The sequence below is a fragment of the Elephas maximus genome, chromosome 21 (assembly GCF_024166365.1).
Source record: "Elephas maximus indicus isolate mEleMax1 chromosome 21, mEleMax1 primary haplotype, whole genome shotgun sequence".
Taxonomy (NCBI): domain Eukaryota; kingdom Metazoa; phylum Chordata; class Mammalia; order Proboscidea; family Elephantidae; genus Elephas; species Elephas maximus.
Window position 1 is genome coordinate 60,741,677 of NC_064839.1, and position 27,226 is coordinate 60,768,902.

Sequence of the window (27,226 nt, forward strand, 5' to 3'; positions counted from 1 at the left end):
GTTTGGTTTTTTGTTTTTGGAAATAAAATGAATGGTCAGGGACTGGAAGGAACATGATTAGAAAATTAGAGACAAGGAGGTATGAGGAAGAAGTATATGGATAGACCTCTCTGAATGGGCCAGATATTTGTGTCTCATGTGAAGGCTTACCAAAAGGTGACTTCAGCAGGGGAGGATTTTAATAATCAAGTGAATAGGATGGAAACCTGTCATGCTGTTTACCCAGCTGCTCCCATCATTGCACAATGGGGTTATGAACAAAGTGGCCATGGTGCAGGGATGGAGGTTATGCATGGGCTTGGCAATGTGCACTTCCACTCACCACGGCTGACTTGGCTACAGCCAATGCTGAGTGCCCAATCTTCCAGCAGCAGAGACCAACACTGAGTCCTTGATATGGCACCATTCCTTGAGGTGAAAAGCCAGCAACCCAGTGGCAAGTTGATTACACTGGACTTCTTCCATCATGGCAAAGGTGGTGTTTTGTTTTTCTTGCTGGAACAGACACTTACTCTGGATATCGATTTGCCTTCTCTGCATGCAATGCTTCTGCCAAAACTACCACCTGCGCCCTTGCCGAATGCCTTATCCACCATCATGGTATCCCACACAGCATTGCCTCGGACCAAGGGACTCACTTCACAGCAAATGATGTGCAGCAATTGGCCCATGTTCATGGCATTCACTGGTCTTACCATGTTTCCCACCATCCTGAAGCAGCTGGCTTGACAGAACTTTGAATGGCCTTCTAAAGACACCATTACGGCATCAGCTAGGTGGAAATACCATGCAGGATTGGAGCAACATTCCCCAGGAGGCTATATATGTCTAAACTAGTGTCCAATATATGGTGCTGCTTTTCCCATAGCCAGGATTCATAGGTCTAGGAATCAAAGGGTGGAAATGGGAGTGACACCATTCACTATTAACCCCAGTGACCCACTCACAAAATTTTTGCTTCCTGTCCTTGTGACTGTATGCTCTGCAGGTCTGGAAGTCTTAGTTCCAAAGGGAGGTATGCTCCCAACTGGAGACACGTCACTGATCATATTGGACTGGAAGCTAAGAATGGCACCTAGCCACTTTGGGGTTTTTGTGCACCTGGATCAACAGGTAAATAAGGGAGTTACCACATTGGCTGGTGTAATTGCTCTTGATTATCAAGAAGAAATTGGATTGATATTACATAATGGATGTAAAGAAGACTCTGCCTGGAATGCAGGAGATCCCTTAGGGTGTCTCTTAGTACTATCACGCCCTGTGATTAAAGTCAATGGAAAACTAGAGCAACCCCATTCTGACATGACTGCTAGTGGCCCAGATCCTTCAGGAATGAAGGTTTTAGTCATCCCAAGAGGCAAAGAACCACAATCAGCTGAGGTGCTTGCCAAGGGCAAAGGGAATACAGAATGGGTGGTAGAAGAAGATATTTCTAAACACCATGTTATCAGTTGCAGAAATGAGGACTAATTTTTATAAGTATTTCTGCCTTGTATGTGTGTATCAAATATTTTTGTTTTCTTCAATTATAAAATATAACATGTAAATAGGACTAGTATGTATTTGGTTTTATGTGTGTTCCTTGTATTATGTTAGGTGCAAGTATGACTTTGTAATTGTCTTTATTCAGAGATTATGTATGGTTTAAGGAGATGTGTACAGAGACCAAGTTGACAAGTGGTGGACTGTGATCATTAAGGTTGTGTGTCAACTTGACTGGGCCATGATTCTCAGTGGTTTGGCGGTTATATAGTTTGGCAGTTGTATAATGATGTGATCACCTCCACGACGAGATTTGATATAATGTGATCACCTCCATGATGGAATCTGCTGTGAGAAGCCAATCAGTTGAAAGGGAATTTCCTCGAGGTTGTGGCCTGCATCCAATATAGGTGGACTTCCTGGCAATGCTCACAGGCTTTTGCTCGCTATGGATCCTGCAGCTGGCTCCTGTTCATTTGACCTCTGGTTCTTGGGCCTCGAGCTAGCAGCTTATCTGCCATCTTGTCCGCTGATCTTGGAATTCATCAGTCTTTGCAGATTCTGAGCAACAGCCCTGTTGTCTGACCTGCTGATCTTGGGTTCGCCAGCCCCTGTAGCTATGTGAATCAGGAGAAGGCTCCAGCCTGACCCACAGGCTTGGAATGTTCCACACTCTACAATGATATTAGCCATTTCTTTGAGATTAATCTCTATATACTTATATGCTTTACTGGTTTTGCTTCTCCAGAGAACCCAGTTTAAGACAGCCAGGAACCTTCATTCGGTATCTCTATTCCTTCCCTGTTTTCTATCAGTTTCTTCTTCTCCTCAGTGACTTCTTATCTAATACTTTCTTCCTTCATTTAGGATTCAATGTTCCAAAGATGGGGCTTGTTGGGGCCGTCATAGAGAGTTGCCTACTACGTCATGATCGTCACAGGAGAGGAGGTACATAGGTTGGAAAGAGGTTGTCATGGTAGGACAAGAGAAGACGCAAAACCCAATGGAGCATATCAATATCTCAAGGAGGGCATGTGTTGAACATCGCAGCTCTGGAATAAAACAGAAGTGAATATGTACACTTTCTCTGTGACTTATAAGCTATGTGTCCTTGGACAATTGACTTTTTTGTGTCTGAACCTCTATTTGTTAAATTATAAAATGGAGATAATAATATCTACCTTGCAGAATAGATGTAAAGCTTAAATTAGACAACATAGAGAAAGCACCTAACATAGTACTTAGCGTGTAGTATATAGTCAATAAGAGACCCTGATGATGAGCCATAAATCAACTGTACAGCAACAGGTTTTTTTGTTATTGTTGTTGTTTATTAGACTATAAATAAAAAAACTGGTAATCCATTCCATCAATGTGAACAGCCCTTCTTCAGATGGCATGTATGTCATCTGATTTATTCTGCATGACCCAAACCAAACCCATTACCATCTAGTCGATTCCTACTCATAGTGACCCTATAGGGCAGAGTACAACTGCCCCATAGAGTTTCCAAGGAGTGGCTAGTGGATTTGAACTGCAGACCTTTTGGTTAGCAGCCAAGCTGTTAACTGCTGCACCACCAGGTTTCCTTTATACCCCATACAAGTGTGTTAAAGTCAGCAGACAGTCTTATACAGGACACACATATACACAGATAAAGAAAAAGAGCCACCGTTGGGTTCAGATCACTGCTCTTTCAGTTAGCAGTTAAGTGCTTACCCACTGTGTCACCAGTTATCTAGGTAAATTCATATGGGTAAACTAATTTTAAAAACATTTCACAATAATTACTACTTTCCTTTTCTTAAATGATCATTTGCTTGCCCACTTATGACATTAGTGTTTAGATTATTGGAAGAACCCACTCCACTCTCAGCAATCAAGAAGACATATGTACCTGGAAATGTTCACCTGAAAGAACTGCCTGCACCTACCTCCAACGACCCCTATGCCAACACTGCTCTTCCTTGTGTTCTTTGGTGCTACATGAAACCACTCATTAGATTTTATGTTATATGCCTCCACAGGTGACAGACCTAAAATAAAGCAGCAAAAAACCAAAATCTAAGCCTGTTGTCGTCTAGTTGGTTCTGACTCATAGTGACCCTATAGGAAAGAGTAGAATGGCCCCTTAGGTTTTCCAAGAAGCGCCTGATGGTTTCTAACTACTGACCTTTTGGTTAGCAGCCATAGCTCTTAACCATTACGCCACCAGAGTAGAATTCTCCATTCACTCCTCTAAAACACCTCAGTTGTTCTTTTTTATATACATATTTTATTAAAGTAAAATACTTCAGGTATGTTAAATTGGGCTAAAATTAAAAGAAGAAAATGGTGGAACACAAACATATCAATTATATGGTAAATAGAAATAGCTTCTTTTCCAAAAGGCTTCTCCCAAGCTACTGACATTTATTAGCTTTTCAAAACTGGTAAGATGACTGATACTGATGGTTAAGAAAGAAAATGTATATAATTTGGACTCTTACATCATTAAAGGAATTCTCGTTGCAATTTTAAAACTTATCGTTAAATATAATAACTGTTAAAATAGACAAATGTCTCCTAATCTTGCCAATGTCTTTGCCTCTTCCTGGGTGCATATGGGCACTCTATGATGTTATGAATTGAATTGTGTCCCCCCAGAATGTGTGTCAATTTGGCTAGGCCGTGATTCCTAGTATTGCGTGATTGTCTACCATTTTGTCATCTGATGTGATTTTCCTATGTGCTATAAATGCTACCTCTATGATATTAATAGTGGTAGTTATGTTTTTAAGCCAGGACTCATCTACAGGATTAGGTTGTATCTTGAGTCAATCCTTTTTGAGATACAGAAGAGAGAAGCCAGTAGAGCAACAGGGGGACCTCATACCCCCAAGAAAGTAGTGCCAGAATCAGAGCACATCCTTTGGACCTTGGATCCCTGTGCTGAGAAGATCCTAGACCAGGGGAAGATGACAAGAACCTTCCTCCAGAGCTGACAGAGAGAGAGAAAGCCTTTCCTTAGATCGACACCCTGAATTCGAGCTTCTAGCTTCCTAGGATGTGAGAGAATAAACTTCTGTTTGTGAGAGCCATCCACTTGTGGTATTTCTGTTACAGCAGCACTAGATAACTAAGACATCTGGCAACACTGAAAACATAGATGTCAAACCAGAACATAAATGTTAATAAATGTCTTATATAGGAAAATCTGTAAAGAATGGCAAGGATGTTGGCGAGAAGATGAGATGATGACAGGAAAAACAGATGTTAAAAAAAAATCAAATGAAACAGAACATGGAATAACTCATACAAACAAAAAGGGGAGGTTTGCAACCCTGCATAAGCAATGAACTACAAATACTTAGAACTATAAAGATGGGTACATAGAATGCATGCTTCCTGAATAAGAGCAAATCCTGTTTCCAAAAAGAAGTCTATTTTAGTACTTTAGTAACTGGGGAGTAGAAGGAATACTAAAGGTCTTAAAAAGAAGATTGAACATAGACCAAAAAATTTATTTTTCAGGTCTGCATTCTTCTAGTGTTGAATGCAAATGAATAAAGGGAAGAATTATTAACAAAGAAACCCCACAAGTACCAACCCTTCCCACCACCAAAGGGAAAATGTTTGTAAAATCACACAGGTAGAATGCACAGTGAGATCAATATTGTACTTAGGGGTTTAAGTAGGATCTGTGTCCAAAACTTCTAAACACTGCCCAGCAGAGTTATATAATAGTTGATGAGGCTTGGGATAATGTATCAGATGATCACCAATATTTAAAAAAATTTCAGAAGAGGAACTTTAAAAAAATCTATAAGAAACAATACTGATTTCCATGCAAAAGTTAATGTTTGTACATCAAGAATGGAAGGGATAATGTGCTCCTAATACAGAGAATCAGTAATATTTGTCCTTTGCTCACCCAAAAGAGGTAAGATGGGCAGGGATTTGGGACTTCAGGAATCAGGCATAACAGAGAGAAGGTAGAATACACAACAAGAGGACAGAAAAGCAAGGATATTTGTATGAGATCAAGAGACTGCTAAAAAACACTGTGTGGCTACCACTGAAGGGGCTGCTCAAAACTCTGACACAAAGTAATTTGTAAAAGCCACCTGATGTCATCTGAGAAACACCATATTAATTATGCTAATATAAAAGATCTACAAAAGTGGAAAGAACTTTTGTATGGAAAAGTCAAATGTGACATATCTGAGGAAGGCAAAGAGTGAGGAGTTAAGACATTTCAAGAGGGGCCGTGGTAGTTCAGTGGTAGAATTCTTGTCTTCCATGCTGGAGATCAGGGTTTGGGTCCAGTGCATCTCATGAGCAGCTTGGGCGTTGCTATGATGCTGAACAGGTTTCAGCAGAGCCACCAGACTAAGATGAACTAGGAAGAAAAGCCTGCTGGTGTACTTCCAAAAATCAGCCAGTGAAAACCCTATGGATCAGAACAGTCCTATTCCACTGTGCATGGGGTTACCACGAGTCAGGAGCCAGCCCTGTGGCAGCTAACAACAACATCTTGAAATGTAGGCCAAGTACATTCTCAATGGGTAGGTGGGGATGAAGGAAAGATTATATCTCATGCTTATAGATTTCATACTTATTCACTTCAGTTTCTTCACCTATTAAATAATAAAAAAAAAATTTAGTTAAAAACTGCCTCCCAAAAAATCAAGTTTCATGATTTTCCATTTGGAAATTTCCATAATAGATATGCTGAGTAAAAATATGGCAAGATATATGCCCAGAAATATGACAACATTTGTAAAAATAGATTCCAAAGAGAAAAAGAAGTAACATTAAAGTACAATAGAAAAATACAGTTTTTCATTATGATGTTTAAATCCAAAGATAACATACACAATCCCAATACTTTTTATTGAGAATACTAATGTTTGAGCTATGAAAAGAACCATGCATATAAATTAATACTAGTCCACAGAATCAGTGCCTACTATAAAAGTACTAAGTCACTGTTATGGTAGAAATAATAAAAAAAACTTAATACACTTTCCTCAACACTACTACCACACTTTGTCCAATGTGACTTACTGTTGTAAAATGCATCATCGCTCTGAAATATGTGAGAATGAGAAGCTAATCCTTCACTCATATCTACCTATTTAGAATTAATCTCGAATATATCTCTCTAAAATGACAAATGGATTCATTGAAAGGGTATCCAACATTAGCAACTTTGCAAAAATGTGTTGGGATGAGCAAATGTTGAAAAGTGTAACAAGGTCTTAATGACTTAGTTTGTCAATTATCTCTTTGTCTTTACCGTTTCTGTTTAAAGCTTAAATAGCTATTCCCATTAAGTGGTTTGCCAAAGTTTGTTGATTGCCACATTCATAACTATGATCTCAGAGGTTTGACTTTATCCCACCATTCTGTTGCTGCTGCCACAGGCCAGCCTTAGCTTTTTAATTTGAAACATCTTTTTTCTTTTTTTTTTAGACATGTAGAAGATTTCCACACTTGTAAGACAAAGAAAGAAGTCAGAATTTATGGCAGAGAGGTATCATAGAATTCATGCTAAGAAAATAGGTTGGAGCAGAGTTTATAATCGGACCCATTGTGAATCAACTCTGCTGCCTGCTCTGCTTGGATCTATACCTGCTGGCTGTAAATAATGGGGCGGATTAACCAGTAAGGACAATATGCACTGGCTTGCATTGAACGTGGTACCCACGCCCTTAATTGCACTATTTGCTAATCTGTGGTGAACAATTTCACATGGTTTCCACCATGTCTTTGACGCTATGGGGGGCAGGTAAAATTCTCTACTGCAGATTGGTGGGAAGGCACAATTGGACTTGTGCACACCTTGCTTATTGGGTAATATGGCCCTGGTAAACAACAATAGCCAGGGTTAGGGTAAATGGTGTGCTTGTGCCCGGGTCTCTGGTCTTTGTGAACTCTGAGATGATTCCTGGCATTTATATCTCCTTATAGCCCTTTCTAGCATATGGTTTCAGGTATTCATACTGTCAGCTGCTAATAAGTTTTGAGATTTCTTCTATTGTCAGGTATAAGGGTAGTATACTATTACATAGCATTGTTCTAAGCCTGCCTGCATTTCAGTTTGGTGTTGAGCAAATTGCCTCTTACTGACTTGCATGGCTGCCAGTGCCTATGTTGGAGGGGCGGCTATAGGGAAGAGTGGGACAACAGTTTGAGTCAAGATTCAAGGGTCCTAACTCTGGCTTCACCACACTTTGTTTATGAAGACAGCAGTGTGGTGTATAGGAAAGCCCACGGACATGGAAATTGGACAATTCTAGATTTCCCCCTCCTCTATCAGTGTTTTTTTTTTTTTTCCTATCAGTTGCTTGTTGTGATTTTATTTTTCTCAGAGTCAATACCTGTGAAATCTCAAGAACCAAGTGAAGAGAATATTTCATGAAGAGAAGTATCAAATATTTCAGATTGGCAAAATAAAATTACAGAATTTTTTTGATTTGACAGGTTATCCTTGATGATTATGTTGTTGTTATTGTTGTTAGGTGCTGTAGAGTTGGTTCCAACCCATAACAACCTTATGTACAATAGAATGAAACACTGCCCAGTACAGCCCCATTCTTACAATCATTGTTATGCTTCAGCCCATTATTACATTCTCTCTGTCAGTCCTTCTTGTTGAGGGTCTTCATCTTTTTCACTGACCATCTACTTTACCAAGTGTGATGCCTTCTCCAGGGATTGTTCCACCTGATAACATGTCCAAAGTATGTGAGAGGAAATCTTGACATCCTTGCTTCTAAGTAGCATTCTGGCTGTACTTCTTCCAAGACAGGTTTGTTTGTTGTCCTGGCAGTCCATGGTATATTCAATATTCTTCACCAACACCATAATTCAAAGGCATGAATACTTCTTTGGTCTTCCTTATTCACTGTCCAGCTTTTGCATGCATGAGTCGATTGAAAACACCATGGCCTGGGACAGGTGCACCTTAGTCCTTCAAGTGACAACTTTTATTTTTAACACTTTAAAGAGGTCTTTTGCAGAAGATTTGCCCAGTACAAATTGATTTCTTGACTTCTGCTTCAATGGACGTTGAACATGTATCCGAGCAAGATGAAATCCTTGACAACTTCAATATTTTCTCTGTTTATCATGATGTTGCTGATTGGTCCAGTTGTGAGGGTTTTTGTTTGCTCTATGTTAGGGTGTAATCCATACTGAAGGCTGTAGTCTTTGATGTTCATCAGCAAGTGTTTCAAGTCTTCTTCCCTTTGAAAAACAAGGTTGTATTATCTGCATATCGCAGGTTGTTAATGAGTCTTCCTCCAGTCCTGATGCCGGGTTCTTCATATAGTCTAGCTCGTCAGATTATTTAGTCAGCATATAGATTGAATAAATATCATGCAAGGACACAACTCTGACGCATACCTTTTTTGATTTTAAACCACATAGTATCCCCTTGTTCAGTTGAATGACTGCCTCTTGGTCTAAGTATAGGTTCCCCATGAGTACAATTAAATGTTCTAAAATTCTCATTCTTTGCACGTTATCCATAACTGGCTATGATCCACACAGTGAATAAACTTTGCATAATCAATAAAACATAGGTAAACACCTTTCTGGTACTCTCTGCTTTCAGCCAAGGTACATCTGACATCAGCAATGATAACCCTTATTCTGTGTCCTCTTCTGAATCCAGCTTGAATCTCTGGCAGTTCCCTGTTGATGCAGTACTGCAGCTGCTTTTGAGTGATCGTCAACAAAATTTTACTTCTGTGTTACATTAATGATATTGTTCAATAATTTCCACATCCTGTTGGATCAGTTTTCTTTGGAATGGGCAGAAATATGGATCTCTCCCAGCTGGTTGTCCAGGGAGCTCTCTTCCAAATTTCTTGGCATAGACAAGTGAGCACTTCTAATGTTGCATCTGTTGAAACACCTCAATTGGTGTTCCGTCAATTCTTGGAACCTTGTTTTTCGCCAATGCCTTCAGTGCAGCTTGGACTTCTTCCTTCAATACCATTTGTGGTTGATCACATGCTACCTCCTGAAATGTCTGAACGTCAACCAATTCTTTTTGGTGCAGTGACTCTGTGTATTCCTTCCATCTTCTTTTGATGCTGCTGTGTCGTTTAATATTTTCCCCATGAAATACCTTAATATTGCAACTCGATGCTTGAATTTTTTCTTTAGTTGTTTCAGCTTGAGAAATGCTGAGCGTGTTTTTCCCTTTTGGCTTTCTAACTCTGGGTCTTTTCACATTTCATTATAATACTTTATTTTGTCTTCTTGAACCACCCTTTGAAATCTTCAGTTTAGCTCTTTTACTTCATCATTCTTCCTTTTGCTCTAGCTATTCTATGTTCAAAAATAAGTTTCAGAGTTTCTTCTAACATCCATTTTGTTCTTTTCTTTGTTTCTTTCTTTTTCACATCATCTTGCTTTCCTCAGAAAACCCTGGTGGCATAGTGGTTAAGAGCTATGGCTGCTAACAAAAAGGTCAGCGTTTGAATCTACCAGCTGCTCCTTGGAAACCCTATGGGGCAATTCTACTGTGTCCTATAGGGTTGCTATGAGTTGGAACAGACTGCATGACAACGGGTTTGGTTTGGCTTTTTTGGTGCTTTCCTCATGTATGATGTCTTTGATATCATTCCACAACTTGTCTGATCTTCATCATTAGTGTTCAATGCATCAAATCTATTTAGAGATGGTCACTAAATTCAGGTGGGATATACTCAGGGTTGTAGTTTGGCTCTCATGGACTTGTTCTAATTTTCTCCAGCTTCAACTTGAACTTGCATATGACCAGTTGATGATCTGTTCCACAGTCGGCTTCTGACCTTTGTTCTGACTGATATTGAACTTATCCACTGTCTCTTTCCACAGATGTAGTTGATTTGATTCCAGTGTTTTCTATCTGGTAAGGTTCACATGTATAATTGCCATTTATATTGTTGAAAAAAGGCATTTGCAATGAACAAGTCATTGGTCTTGCAAAATTCTATCATTTGATCCCCGGCATTGTTCCTATCGCTAAGGCATTATTTTCCAACTACAGTTCCTTCTTTGTTTCCAACTTCTGCATTCCAGACACCAGAAATTATCAGTGCATTTTGATTGTATGTTTGATCAATTTTGGACTGCAGAAGTTGGTAAAAGTCTTCAATTTCTTCATCTTTGGCCTTATGGGTTAGTGCATAAATATAAATAAGTCATATTAACTGGTGTTCCTTATAGTTGCAAGCATATTATCCTATCAAAGACAGCATTTTACTTCAGGACAGATCTTGAAATGTTCTTTTTGAGGATGAATGCAATGCCAATCCTTTTCAATTTGTTATTCCTGGCATGGTAGATCATCTGATTGTCAGATTAAAAAAGGCCAGTACCAGCCCATTGTATCAATACTTATATGTTTCATTTCATTTTTGACCATTTCCAATTTTCCTAAATTGATTCTTCATATGTTCCATGTTCCTGTTATTAATGGATGTCTGTAGCTGTTTTTTCACATTTTGTGTCATGCCGCATCAGCAAATGAAAGTCCTAAAAGCTTGATTCCGTCCATGTCATTAAGGTCGATTCTACTTTGAGGGGGCAGCCCCTCCCCTGTCGTATTTTGATTGCCTTCCAACCTGAGGGGCTCATCTTCTGGCACTATATCAGACAATATTCCATTGGTATTCACAAGGTTTTCACTGGCCAATTTTTTCACAAGTAGACCTCCGGGTCCTTCTTACTAGTCTGTTTTAGTCTGGAAGCTTAGCTGAAACCTGTCCACCTTGGGTGACCCTGTTGGTATTTGAATACTGGTGGCAAAGCTTCCAGCACCACAGCAACATGTAAGCCCCTACAGGATGACAAACTGACAGACTCTTAAAATAAGAGTAAATTCAGCGCAGTGGTGGGATTAGAAGCCAGATTGAAGTTGCTAAAGAGTAAATGGAAAATGATAAAATGAAGACGGGCAATGTAGAACACTCCTTCAGGAGGCATAGATAAATTAAAAGAATTATTACTCTTATGGATGAATTGTGAACCCAAAAATATGTGTGGTAAATCCTAACTTCTATGCTTGTGGTTAAAATCCAGTTTGAAGTGGGTTTTCTTTATTTTATATTAATGAGATAGGAGTTTTGTTACGTACATTTTGCAGAGCATAAAACTGAGGCTCACAGGGGTAATATAACTTGCTCAGTGTCACACAGCTAGTGAGGGGTATTGGTTCACTATTGTCAAATTTGGTAATGACCTCACAAAAACTGAGATGGGATAATTGTTTTATTGTTCAACTTAGAAGGTCATTGAAGGTATCTTGGTGTGGGTGGTGAGCTAGGTTACATATGGATAAGTTGTGTGCTTGGGAGTTAAACAGTCAGAGGCTTTGTGTAGATCTCTCCTTTGAGAAAGAAGCTGGTTGGTTCAAAGAAAGAAATAGGATAGTGGCTTGGGGGAGAAATAATAGAGGTTAGGGAAGCTTTTTCTCAAGAAAGGAAGACTTGAGTGTGTAGTTAGACTTGAAGGAAGAGCCTTGTGAAGAGGGAAGGATGAAAGTGAGAAAGAATAAGTGAAGGACAATATCTTGATGAGGTAAGGTCCGATAGTGTGAAGACTGGTCAGTCTTAGAGGAGAGGATAAATGAGCAAAATCTTTTTTTTTAACAGTTAAATAAACTTAATTTAGCATTTTTTAAATTGTACTTTAGATGAAGGTTTACAGAACAAACTAGTTTCTCATCAAACACTACACACATTACACACTACACACATTGTTCTATGACATTGCTTAACAACCCCACAACATGTCAATGCTCTCCCTTCTCAAAACTGGCTTCCCTATTACCAGCTTTCCTGTTCCTTCCTGCCTTGAGTCCCTGCCCCAGGGCTAGCGTGCCCCTTTAGTCTTGTTTTGTTCCATGGGCCTGTTCAATCTTCGTCTGAAGGGTGGACCTCAGCAGTTACCCCATTACTGAGCTGAAAGGATGTCTAGGGGCCACACTCTCAAGGTTTCTACAGCCTCTGTCAGGCCAGCAAGTCTGGTCTTTCTTTTTGAGTTAGAATTTCGTTCTACATTTTTCTCCAGCTCTGTCCAGGACCCTCTATTTTGATCCCTGTCAGAGCAGTCAGTGGTGGTAGCCAGGCACCCTCTTGTTGTCCTGGACTCAGTCTGGTGGAGGTTGAGCTAGATGTGGCCCATTAGTCCTTTGGACTAATCTTTCCTTTGTATCTTTAGTTTTCTTCATTCTTCCTTGCTCCCGAAGGGGTGAGACCAGTGGAGTGTCCTAGATGGCTGCTCACCAGCTTTTAAGACCCCAGATGCTACTCACCAAAGTAGAATGTAGGAGGTATTCTTATAAACTGTGTTAGGCCAATTGAGCTAGATATTCCCTGAGATCATGGTCCCCACAGCCCTCAGCCCAGCAATTCAGTCCCTCCGGGAGTTTGGATGTGTCTATGGAGCTACCATTACCTTCCTGTACAGGTTGTGTATTGTGTGCTGTCTTACCCTTCATCAGTTTTCACTTAGCTATTGTCTATTAAGTGTTTTTCCATCTCCACCCTTCCCCTCTCTGGTAACCATCAAAGATTGTTTCTTTTTCAGTGTAAACCTTTTCATGAGTATTTACAGTAGTGGTCTCATACAATATTTGTCCTTTTGTGATTGACTTATTTCACTTAGCATAATGACCTACAGATTCATCCATGTTATGAGATGGTTCACAGATTCATCGTTGTTCTCTATCATTGCGTAATACTCCATTGTGTGTATGTACCATAATTCATTTATCCATTTATCTGTTGTTGGGCACCTAGGTTGTTTCCATCTTTTTGCTATTGTGAACAATGCCGTAATGAACATGGGTGTGCGTATGTCTGTCCCTGTGAAGACTCTTATTTCTCTAGGATATATTGCTAGAAGTGGGATTGCTGGATCATATGGTATTTCTATTTCTAGCTTTCTAATGAAGTGCCATATTGTTTTCCAAAATAATTGTATCGTTTTGCATTCTCACCAGCAGTACATAAGAGTTCCCATCTCCCTGCAGCCTCTCCTACATCTGTTATTTCCTGTTTTATTGATTCGTGCCGGTAATGCCAGCGCCAGATGATATCTCATTGTGGTTTTGATTTGCAGAGATCGTGTGCATTTCCTCATGTGTCTGTTGGCCACTTGAATGCCTTTTTTGGTTAAGTGTCTGTTCATTTCCTTTACCCATTTTTAATTGGATTATTTGTCTTTTTGTTGTAGAGATGTTGGATTTTCTTGTAGATTTTAGAGATTAGACCTTTATCTGATTTGTAATAACCAATTTTTTTTTTCCCCAGTGTGTAGGTTCTCTTTTTACTCTTTTGGTGAAGTCTTTTGATGAGCATAAGTGTTTAATTTCTAGAAGATCCCAGTTGTCTAGTTTATCCTCTGGAGTTTGTGTGTTGTTGGTTGTAGTTTGTATCCTGTTAATGCTGTGTATTAGGGCCTCTAGGGTTGATCCTATTTTTTCTTCTATGAACTTCATAGCTTTTGGCTTTATATTTCAGTCTTTGATCCATTCTGAGTTAGTTTTTGTATATGATGTGAGGTATGGGTTCTGTTTCATTTTTTTGCAGATGGACATCCAGTTTTGCCAGCACCATTTTTTAAAAAGACTGTCTTTTCCCCATTTGATGGACTTTGGGCCCTTGTCGAAGATCAGGTGACCATAGGTGGATGGATTTACATCTGGGTTCTCAATTCCGTTCCATTGGTCAGTGTATCTGTTGTTGTACCAGTACCAGGCTGTTCTGACTACTGCAGCTGTATAACAGGTTCTGAGGTCAGGTAGTGTGAGTCCTCCTACTTTATTTTCTTATTCAATAGTGCTTTACTTATCTGGGGGTTCTTCTCTTTTCATATAAACTTAATCATAAGTTTTTCCATCTCTGTAAAGAATGTTGTTGGTATTTGGGTCAGGAGTGCATTGTATTTGTAAATTTCTTTAGGTAGAATTGTCATTTTCACACTGTTGAGTCTACCTATCCATGAGCATGGTATGTTTTTTCCATTTATGTAGATCTCTTTTGGTTTCTTGCAGTAGTGCTTTGTAGTTTTCTTTGTATAGATATTTTACATCCCTGGTTAGATTTATTCCCAAGTATTTTATTTTTTTAGAGGCTTTTATAAATGGTATTGTTTTTGTGATTTCCTTTTCATTGTTCTCTTTATTGGTGTATAGGAATCCAACTGGTTTTTGTATGCTTATCTTGTATCCTGCTTCTCTGCTGAATCTTTCTATTCATTCCAGTAGTTTTCTTATGGAGTCTTTTTGGGTTTTCTATGTATAATACCATATCATCTGCGAATAGGGACAGTTTAACTTCTTCATTACCAATTTGGATGCCCTTTATTTCTGTTTCTTGCCTTATTGCTCTATCCAGGACTTCCAACACAATGTTAAATAGGAGTGGTGATAAAGGCATCCTTGTCTTGCTCCTGTTCTCAAGGGAAATGTTTTCAGCCTCTCTCCATTAAGATTGATGTTGGCTGTTTGTTTTGCATATATGCCCTTTATTATGTTGAGAAATTTTCCTTCTATACCTATTTTATTGAAAGTTTTTATCAGGAATAGGTGTTGGACCTTGTCAAATGCCTTTTCTGCATTGATTGAGAAGATCATGTGATTCTTTTCTTTCTTTTTATCATTTATGTGGGTGATTACATTGGTTGATTTTCTAATATTGAACCATCCTTGTATACCTGGTATGAATCCTACTTGGTTGTAGTGTATTGTTTTTTTGATATGCTGGTGATTTCTATTGGCTAGAATTTTGTTGGGAATTTTTGCATCTGTATTCATGAGAGGTATTGGTCTGTAATTTTCCTTTTTTGGTGTCTTTGCCTGGTTTTGGTATGCTGGCTTCATAGAATGAATTTGGAAGTATTGCTTCTTTTTCTATATTCTGAAATAGTTTGAGTAGTACTGGTATAAGCTCTTCTCTGGGTTTGGTAGAATTCTCCAGTAAAGCCACCTGTAACAGGGATTTTTTTTTGGAGGGGGAAGTTTTTTAAACTACCTTTTCAATATCTTCTCTTGTTATGGGTCTGTGCAGATTTTCAACATCTTTTTGTATTAGTTTGGGTAGGTAGTGTGTTTCTAGAAATTTTTCCTTTCCTCTAGGTTTTCAAATTTGTTGGAGTATAGTTTTTCATAATACTCTGTTATGATCCTTTGAATTTCAGTTGGATCTGTTGTAATGTCCCCCATTTCATTTCTTCTTTGGGTTGTTTGCATCCTGTCCTGTTTTTCTTTTGTCAGTTTGGCCAGAGGTTTGTCGATTTTGTTGATCCTTTCAAAGAACCAACTTTTGGTTTTGTTGATTCTTGCTATTGTTTCCCTATTCTCTATTTCATTTATTTCTGCTCTGATCTTTATTATTTCCTTTCTTCTGGTGGCTGAGAGATTCTTTTGCTGTTCTCTTTCTATTTGTTCAAGTTGTGTAACTAATGTTTTAATTTTGTTCCTTTCTTCTTTTTTTGATGTGTGCATCTCTTGTTATAAGTTTACCTCTGAGAACTGCCTTTGCTATGTCCCAAAGGTTTTGGTATGAGATGTTCCCATCCTTGTTTGATTCTAGGAATTTTTTGATTCCATACCTGATTTCTTCTATTACCCTGTGGTTTTTAAGCAGAGTGTTTTTCAGTTTCCATGTAATTGCTTGTTTTTCTCCTTTCTCATCCTGTTGTTAATTTCTACTTTGATGGTCACAGAAGATATTTATCTCAGTGTTTTGGATTTTGTTGAGGGTTGCTCTGTGGCCTAAGATGTGGTCTATTCTGGAGAATGTTCCATGTGCGTTGGAAAAGAATGCGTACTTTACAGCTCTTGGGTGGAGTGTTCTATATACGCCTATGAGGTCAAGTTGGCTGATTGTGCTCTTTAGCTCTTCTGTATCTTTGCTGAGTTTTTTTCTAGATGTTCTGTCCTTTACTGAAAGTGGTGTGTTGAAGTCTCCTACTATTATTGTGAAACTGTCAATTTCTCTTTTCAGTACTGTTAGAGTTTGTTTTATGTATTTTGAATCCCTGTCATTTGGTGGGTAGATGTTTATTGTGGTTCAGTCTTCACGATGGATTGTCCCTTTAATCATTATATAGTGCCCTTCTTTGTCTTTTATGGTGGATTTTGTTTTAGAGTATGTTTTATCTGACATTAATATTGCCACTCATGCTCTTTTTTGGAAGTTATTTGCCTGATATATTTTTTTCCATCTTTTGATTTTTGATAAATTTGTGTCTTTGTTTCTAAGGTGTGTCTCTTGTAGACAGCATATTGATGAATCCTGTTTTTTTTTTTTTTTAATCCATTCTGTCACTCTGTGTCTCTTTACAGGTGCATTTAGGCCATTTATATTTAGCGTAATTATTGATAGGTATGAGTGTATTGCTGTCATTTTGTAGTGGTTTTTTTTTGTGGTGCTAACATTTTCTTTGTTCCTCTTACTCTCCTGTGCTCAGTTCTTTTTGTTTGTGGATTTCTTTTTCATTTCTTTTGTTTTTGTAGATTTTGTTTTTATTGAGACTTTATTTATTTATTTATTGATGAGTAGAGCAAAGAGAAATCTTGAGGTGGAGTGGCACATGATGTAATGCTTTAGCCTCCATGGTGTAAATCATTTGATAATGAGTAGGACAGAAGAATAAGGGTGCAAAGTGAGCCCAGAGACCTGAAGCTGTTGTCTAAGCTTCTCAGTATCTGTTCTGAGGAATGGAATAGCAGCTGGGGTGGGGGGGGGGGGTGCATTTTAAGTGCTTTTAAGGACTCTGCTGACACTTTAAAAAATATTTCTTTTTAGTGTGGTCCATCATAATAAATTAGATACCGCAGTGAATATTTTTAGACAAGTGACATTCTTTATGTTTCTCTGTTTTTGTTTTCGTTTTTAAACTGGTGACTAGTGGTTAAGAGCTCAGGCTGGACATACACACGCATGTAAGTGCATAGATAAAATAGATATCCTTTTCACAAAAACATGTGGAGCTGTTGCTGTACATATTATTCTGCACCTTGCTGTTTTACTTAACACTGTATCTTAGACATCTTGACATCTTTATATGTAGAACATACATTTTCCTTATTTTTTAAAATGGCTATATCATTGCTTATACGGAAAGGCTTACCCTAATTTAACTCCTCTCTTGTCTATGGGCTTGCTTATTTATGTTTTGTTTTTCTTTTTTTCTCTTTATTTTTGCTATTATAAGCAATGCTTCCTTTAATCTTAGCGTGTCTCTTTGTACATTTGAGAAAAAAATGCTGGTGTATTCATTTTTAATTGTGAAATTTTTCCCCAATGTTATATAATTTATCCCCCACCAATATGTATGATGAAGCCTGTTTCTCCACACTGTTACCAATACTGGGTATTGGGCACTGCTGAACTTTCAAAGATTTGTTACTCAGGTTAAAAAGAAAAAAAAATTCCTGTTTTAGGATGCATTTCCTTATTTAGTAAAGTTGAGTTTCTTACTTGTTAGTGACCGCTTGCATTTATTTTTCTGTGAGCTGCCTGTGAATGACATTTGTCATTTTTTATTAATTTTTTTTGTCCTTTATTCCCTAAAGCAGACTTTGTAGTCTTTTGTCATTAGCCCTTTGAACAAATTTTCCAGTTTGTCATTTGATTTTTGATTTTGTTTATGACTGTCTTTTTTTTCCCCAGGTCCAAAAACCAAATCTGTTTCTGTCGAGTCAATTCTGACTCAAGGTGACCATATTAAACAGAATAGAACTGCCCCAGAGGTTTTATAAGGAGTGGTTGGTGGATTTGAACTGCTGACCTTTTGGTTAGTAGCCAAGCTTATAACCATAAGGGCTCTATCCCCCAGGTAGAAGTATTTAATTCTTATATAGTCAAGTTTTGTATTTTTTCTTTATAGGTTCTTCTAGTTTTAAATGACACTTTTAAACCCAATTGTTGCTCATTGAAATTAGAGGTTTTTCCATGGAGACCACATTTAAAGTCTTGTTAAAATAATTCCAAATTCATTATCCACTGTCATTCTTGTAGATAAGGCTTTTAAAAGTAATATGCAACTTTTAAATTAATATCTAGAAATGGAGATGATGATGACATCTAAAATTTTTTGTTTTAATCACTTTTGGGAGCTGAGAAATTGGTACTCTTTTAGTAATTGTTATTTTTAAAATTATCAGAAGCTACATTTTCCTTTTTAGAGCAATTGAAATTTCATTTATACCTGCTTTATTTACTTATTAGAGAATTTCAAAGCTGTCTGTAGAGATTTGAAAAATGGCAACAAATGAAAGTATTGGCATCTTTATTAGTTCATCATCCTTGGCCGTGGAGTATGTATACCCTCTTTTACCTGAGAACCCTTTGCGAGAACCATTATGCTCAGTGAAATAAGTTAATCACAAAAGGACAAATATTGTATAAGACCACTATTATAAAGAAAAAAATAAAAGGTTTACACATAGGAAAAAAAATCTTTGGTGGTTACCAGGGATGATGGAAGGATGCAGGGAAAATTACCAAATAGAAGATGTGTTAACATTGGTGAAGAGAAAGGCAAAGGCAATGCACAATATGGAAGAAGTCAGCAAAACATGACCAAGGACATGGGAGGACACCCAGAGGAACACACGGACAAAGGGCAACAGTGGTCATTACTATAGCATACACAATCCTGCAACAACAGTATTAACAAATACTAATTTACATATGGCTACATTTTTATTTTTACATAGGTAGATAGGTATGCCAAGAGGTGTGGGAGGGTGTAAGGGAACACACCCACCTGCAGATATAGGTTTAGTGGTGGATATTTCTACATATATAACTGAAGGTGCTGCTTATATGTTAATATAGGCAATAGAGCACACAAGGGGCGCAGTCAGGGCAACTTCTTAGACATAACCAAACACCTTGCAGGACGAAATTCCTACACTTGACAGCAAAGGACCATAGACTCAGGAGACGTCTGCATCAATTGGCACAACATAGTTCACAAAGACAAATTCTGTAGCATCCTTCAGTGAGTAGCGTCTGGGTCTTAAAAGCTTACAAGAGGACAGGTAAGATACAACTATTGGTCACCTACTGTCTGGAGCAAAAGAAAATGAAGAAAACCAAAGACTCAAGGGAACAATTAGTCCAAAGGACTAATGGACCAAATTAACCACAGCCTCCACCAGCCTGAGACCAGAAGAACTAGAGGGTGCCTGGATACAATTACTGACAGTTCTGACTGGAATCAAAACAGAGGGCCCTGGACAGAGCTAGAGAAAAATTGTAGAAGAAAAAATCAAATTCACCGAAAAGACCTGACTTACTGGTCTGACAGAGACTGGAGGAACCCCTGAGGCCATGGCCCTAACACACACTTCTCAACTGGAACTGAAGCCATTCCCAGAGACAACCTTTTAGTCAAAACATGGACAGGCCCATAAAATAAACAATAGCACCCAAGAGGAATGTGGCCCTTACCAAAAACCAAACCCACTGCAGTCAAGTTGATTTCAACTCATAGTAACCTTATAGCAACCCTATAGGACACAGCAGAACTGCCCAGGAGTTTCCAAGAAGTGCCTGGCGGATTCGAACTGCCGACCCCTTGGTTAACAGCTGTAGCACTTAACCACTACGCCACCAGGTTTTCCATGTGGTCCTTAGAACAGTCAATAATAGAAGATCAAAAGGGCAACATTTGCCCAAAAACAAAGATGATAAGGCAGGAAGGGGTAGCAAGCCAGGATAAAAGGAAATGGGGAAACTAGGACAGAAATGAGGAGAGTGCTGACATTGTGGGGAATGAAATCATGTCATGGAACACTTTATGTACAAACTATCGAATGACAAACTAATTTGTTCTGTCAACTTTCATTTAATGCACAAAAACAATTTTAAAAAATTGTCTCCACATAAACACATATATTATCTGAGTGCAAGTTATTTATATTCAAATAAGATTTGTATTTAACTTTGTGTAACAGATACTACCTGAATATAGATATACCAATTTATAAATATATATATTTTTTATGTAATATGTATCCAACATATAATAAAATTTCTGGATATGTGTGCACTTGTATGTAAAATAATTGTTTTGCCCATAGCACTTAAGTTGTATCTCTCTTTGGTGAAAAAAGTGATAATTTTTCTATTATTAAAGTTACTTCAAGCCTTTCATTAATATTATTTTTTTCCTGTAAGTTTTCTATTTCGTTTTGTAACTCTGGTTTCATGTCTGTGAATTTTTATCAATATGAATTAAAATTGTTACTGTGTTCAATCTGGGCCCATCAAGTTGTACTATGTAGCCATCTTGTAGCTAGCAGTTTTGAGAACAAGTTGATCAATATATCCAATTAGGTCAAGCTGATAAGTGAGTATTTGGTTTTATGTAATGCCTCAAGCCGTGACCTCAAGGAAAAGTTTAGATTGTTTATATAAAAATCAGTTTATACTCATGTCATGGATTGAGTTATGTCCTCCCACCTCTCCCCCCCAAATGTGTGTATCAATTTGTCAGGGCCACGATTTCCAATATTGTGTGGTTGTCCTCCATTTTGTGATTATAATTTTATGTCAAAGAGGATTAGGGTGGAATTGTAACACTCTTACTAAGGTCATATCCCTGATCCGATGTAAAGGGAGTTTCCCTGGGCTGTGGCCTATACTACCTTTTATCTCTCAAGAGATAAAAAGGAAAGGGAAGCAAGTAGACTGTGGGGGACCTTGGACCACCAAGAAAGCAGTGCCAGGAGCGGAGCACCTCCTTTGGACCCGGGGTCCCCGCTTGGAGAAGCTCCTAGTCTGGGGGAAGATTGATGGGAAGGCCAACGGATAAAGTCTTCTCCTAGAGCTGACTCCCTGAATTTGGATTTTTAGCTTACTTTACTGTGAAGATATAAATTTCTCTTTGTTCAAGCCATCCACTTGTGGTATTTCTGTTACAGCAGCACCAGGTGACTGAGGCAAATCTTTACAGTATTTTCACCTTAAAGGGATATGTTTTGCTAAGATGCTTTGGCTGTGCTGTGATCGAGGATACCTGCCACTACTTCCTGCATAGACTTTTATGCCACAAACGAATGAATATATTATTCATAAAATTCATCATGAGTTTAAGGTATGTTAAAATTATGCTTAATACATTTTTAATTAGACACAAAATGTCATTATTTTACATATTTTTACATTTTTTAAAATTGTTGATGATGTTTTTATGTCCTTCTCCTTTGACATGATTCCTAAGAATGTAACATATGCAGATACAACCAATTCTACAGATTTTCTTTAGTATCTAAATTTCGTGGTTAATTGAGAACTGGTACAAAAAATTACATGAAATATTTAATTTTTCTAATTTTTGTGGCCGGAACAATATCCTGACACACACAGTTGAATACCTGACAATTTGATAGCAGCTGTAGCAATGCCAGAGTCATTCAGATGGGACCCAAAACAACCACCCTTTAATGTTTAAAGTTCTAAAACAGTTATCAGCTTATGTTTAACACATTTTCACTGCATTACTGACTCCAACAAAAGTGATTTTTAGATTTTATTAGAACTGCTTTGATTTATCTTTGGCAAATTGGCTATGTTGGAATTTTCTGCATTGATCCTGACTACATGGTGTACTAACACTAAATCAAGCATCCCCTTCCTTAGAGCAAATTCAAAGGCAAAGATCAAAATTACAGTTCAAGTCAATTGTTAAATGCCTTATTTAAACCATCAAAGACAGTTATTAAGTTTTTATTAAGGGCATCCCTAGACCTTTTGATATTTAGTGGGTACAAAAGGATATTTTTATTAAGAATTAATATTATTATATATGTATGGGTAGATATATTATTATATGTGAAAAAATATACTTTTATAAAACTACATGCATTGATAACATAGAATATATTAAGGAATTCTTATCCATTTGTTTTAGGCTCCATTTGGAATTGTGGCTGAACATGTACATTCTCTAAAAATGCTTATTTTTGAACCTGGATATTTCATCAGAATCATGCTTTTATTTGATTATGTAATTCTTCTTTTGGCATGGGTGACCTTTCATTTGATAGGAGCTATTGATACCATGGGTGAGTTATGGTGTCTAGTCAGGTGATTAGATATCATAAAATATCTTTAATTCATGGTCATAAGATTACCTGTAGACTATAGGAGAAATAAATTTTATTAATGTTATTATTAAAAAATGAAGGAGACTAATCATTGTATAAAAGTTCAAATAATGGAGATACTTTTATGATACAAGGAGACTTTTGCCCTATCTATGCCATTTTCATTTTTACAGTGAGAATATATTCTTGTATTGCTTGGGCAAATAAAATTTTGATAGGTCCTGTCAAGCTGCCTTCTGAAAGGGCCCCTACTTGCACTCCCACCAGGAACATGTGAGAATGTTTTCCCTTTCGCCAACATCCTTCTAAACCTAGACATTACACTCGTTTAGACGTTTGTCAAAAATAGGATAAAAAGAGCTTTCAGTTTTTCCACCTGCATTTCCTCTGTGACTAGTGAGGCTACGCGTCTATTTGTATGTTTATTGACCAATATTACTTTTTTCTTCTTTATCTTTTTATTCTCATTTTTCCGTTAGGCTTTATGTCTTTTTCCTATTGGTTGCATAAGCTTGTTTTATATATGTTGTAATTTTTTTCTCTATATCATTTGAATTTTGACTCTTGATGGTTCTGAAGTTGTATTGTTTTCATTTTTTAAAATTTTTATTGTACTTTAAGTGACAGTTTACAAATCAAGTCAGTATAAAAAACTCACACAAAAATTTATATACACCTTGCTATATACTCCTAATTGCTCTCCCCCCTAATGAGACAGCACACTCCTTCTCTCCCACCCTCTATTTCCATGCCATTCAGCCAGCTTCTGTCCCTCCTGCCTTCTCATCTCCACCCCAGACAGGAGCTGCACACATAGTCTCATGTGTCTACTTGAGCCAAGAAGCTCACTCTTCACCAGTATCATTTTCTATCTTATAGTCCAGTCCAATCCCTGTCGGAAGAGTTGGCTTTGGGAATGGTTCCTGTCTTAGGCTGCAGAAGGTCTGGGGACTATGACTTCTGGGGTCCTAGTCTCAGTCAGACCATTAAGTCTGATCTTTTTACGAGAATTTGAGGTCTGCATCCTGCTGCTCTACTGCTCCATCAGGAATTCTCTGTTGTGTTCCCTGTCAGGGCAGTCATCAGTTGTAGCTGGGCACTATCTATTTCTGGTCTCAGGCTGATGTAGTCTCTGATTATGTAGCCCTTTCTGTGTCTTGGGTCTTAATTACTTTGCGTCTTTGGTGTTCTTCATTCTTCTTTGCTCCTGGTGGGTTGAGACTGACTGAGGCATCTTAGATGGCTACTTGCTAGTGTTTAAGACTCCAAATGCCACTCTCCAAAGTGGGATGCAGAATGTTATCTTAATAGATTTTATTATGCCAATTGACCTAGACATCCCCTGAAACCATGGCCCCCAAACCCCCGCCCCTGCTACTCTGGTCTTTGAAGTATTCAGTTTATTCAGGAAACTTCTTTGCTTTTGGTTTAGTCCAGCTGTGCTGACCTCTCCTGTATTGTGTGTTGTCTTTTCCTTCACCAAAAAATAGTTCTTGTCTACTATCTAATTAGTGAATAACCCTCTCCCTCCCTCCCTCCCCACTCTTGTAACCATCAAAGAATATTTTCTTCTCTGTTTAAACTATTTCTTGAGTTCTTATAATAGTGGTCTCATACAATATTTGTCCTTTTGCAACTGACTAATTTCACTCAGCATAATTCCTTCTAGATTCCTCCATGTTATGGAATGTCTCATGGATTCATCATTGTTCTTTATCAATGAGTAGTATTCAATTGTGTGAATATACCACCATGTATTTATCTATTCATCTGTTGTTGGGTACCTTGGTTGCGTCCATATTTTTGCTGTTGTAAACAGTGCTGCAGGGAACATGGGTGTGGATATATCTGTTCGTGTAAAGGCTCTTATTTCTCTAGGATATATTCCAAGGAGTGGGATTGCTGGATCATATGGTACTTCTATTTCTAGCTTTTTAAGGAAGCACCAAATCAATTTCCAAAGTGGTTGTACCATTTTACATTCCCACCAGCAATGTATAAGTGTTCCGGTCTCTCCACAATCTCTCCAACATTTATTATTTTGTGTATTTGGATTAAGGTTGGCCAGCCTTGTTGGAGTGAGATGGTATCTCATTGTAGTTTTGATTTGCGTTTTTCTAATGGCTAATGATCACGAGCCTTTCCTCATGTATCTGTTAGCTACCTGAATGTCTTCTTTAGTAAAGTGCCTGTTCTTATTCTTTGCCCATTTTTTAATTGGGTTATTTGTGTTTTTGCAGTTGAGTTTTTGCAGTATCATGTAGATTTTAGAGATCAGACACTAATCGGAAATGTCCTAGCTAAAAACTTTTTTCCAGTCTGTAGGTAATCTTTTTACTCTTTTGATGAGGTCTTTGAATGAGTATAGGTGTTTGATTTTTAGGAGCTCCCAGTTATCTAGTTTCTTTTCTGGTGTTTGTTCATTGTTAGTAAAGTTTTGAGTTCTGAAGTTTCAAATTTTCATGTAGCCAAATCTATCAGTAATTCCCTTTATGGCTTTTAGGTTTTATGCATAGTTAGAAAGTCCTTTTCTCAATGACTAATGTTCAAATAAAACTGTTTTGTCATTTCTTAAAAATCTGGTTAAATATCATAATTGAAGATTAGCAATTTCTTTATCCTTCTATAATGAATCTAAAGCTATCTCTTGTTTGAAAAAAAATATGGAAGCATTGAGACTTCACTAAAGAAATATTATTAGTTTTCTCAGTGCAGCAATTTTTTTTATTAATGACAAAAGTACTGATGTATTATGTATGTATTTCAGATACTTCCTTTCTGTCTATTGGAAGGTATTTTGTGGCATGTTATTTATACTTAATGACTTTTTAAATGCCTAATATCCTAATTTTTTATTATTTTAAAATTATTATATATTTGTTGCATTTGACTTGGGACTTACTATGCCCATGAAGGCATATTCTGAGAATAATTTTAAACCACTGAATTAGCAAGGTTAATGCTTCTCATCTTAGGTGGAGAATATTCTACAGATGAATTGTAACTGACTTATTTAGCTATCCCTTTCCTTCCATCTTTCCTTCCTTTCTTCCTCTCAGCTCACCAAAGGGAGGGAGGGGTTGGAGTGATTCAGGCTGCTATTGTGCAGGCATTACTGGATATCAGATTTTAGATATCCAGGCAAAAATAAAGGAGAAAACTCTAAATGTGACTATGAAATTATATATGTTCTCCCAACTATAGAAAGCACACTCATATTTTAATTAATCATGTTGCATTTAATCCTAACTTGTCATTACCTAAAAAAAGAAATAAATAAATTGCTACTCAGTAATTCTTCAGTAAACCTTTATAACACTTGATACTAATCTCATATGACCTTTACAGATGGCATATGTAGTGTTGTGGGCATTATTTAGCTGTTATAATCTGTGGTGAGAACTCTTCTCTAAAACAGAAAAGAAAAATAGTCCTTGAAAATCAAAGTCTAAAGATTTATTGTCTTTCATCCCCTGAAGTATTTAATATATAATTTTTGTAGAACTTTTATGTTTTCTCCTTAATAAGTTTTCTAGAATATGCACTCTTTTATGTAAATTTTTGTCTTTTGTAAACATAACAGAAATAAAGTGACTTAGGCAAAGTAGAGTGCTATTTGGATTAGTTAATCAGCAGGTGATTATCAATGAAAATGTCACCTATTTGAGATGCATTTATTTCCTTAGTGATCTTTACCATTTTATTTCAGTGGTTATGATATTCCTCTCAACCCTTTAAACCTCATCCCTTTCTACACTGGTTCACGGCATCATGATTTCCACCACATGAACTTCACTGGAAACTATGCTTCGACTTACATGGTGGGATAGAATTTTTGGAACAGACTCCCAGTTTAATGCCTACACTGAAAAGATGAAGAAATTGGAGAAAAAGACTGAGTAACCCTCTCTGTAAACCCTTCTGAAGATACACATTTTCCTGAATTGAAACTAGTAAACATTGCTTCTGGGAGCAGAAATAAGCATATGTCTTGGCTGCTAAGTGATAAAAAGAACATTAACAATCTTTATCTTCCTACTTTACTACAAGTCCTGTTTATGTACAAATAAGTAAATATATATTTAAGTATGGTTTTCATGAGGAAATCTTAAATGCCATTTTGCTAATCTTATAAAAAAGGCTTTAAGTACTGAAAGAAGTATTAATCTATCAGGTGGCTCCGTGGTTAAGTGTTCGGCTACTAACAGAAAGTTCAGAGGCTGGAAACCACCATTTGCCCCCCGGGGAAAAAGATGTCACAATCAGCTTCCCGAAAGGTTACAGCCTTGGAAACCACATTGGGCAGTTGTACTCTGTCCTATAGCGTCGCTAAGAGTAGGAATCCACTCGGTGGCAATGGGTTTGGTTTAATGCCATAGGTCTGATGTCGAAATTGGTCATTAAATCTTTTAAATATGTAGTGCCCATTTCAGAAAGGTCTTAATCATGGTGTTGGTCTCATATTGAACTTTAGACATATAGTAGAGTTTGCCTACGGCTAGAAATATCATGGGTTGACCCACTTCAACTGATGCAGTGAGTGACTAAAGCTACTAAATCAGGAATAGCTGCACTGACGACTTTAGTCTGGAGCTGACCATTTGAGGTGATTCTCCCTTTCTTTGGGGAGTT

The 27,226-nt window shown here is 37.6% G+C and overlaps 1 pseudogene; it reads left to right on the plus strand.

The window, feature by feature from the left end:
• The window catches only part of LOC126064698 (methylsterol monooxygenase 1-like), a 66,832-nt pseudogene extending 40,335 nt beyond the window's left edge, over nt 1-26,497 (plus strand).
• The last annotated feature ends 729 nt before the right edge of the window (nt 26,498-27,226 follow it).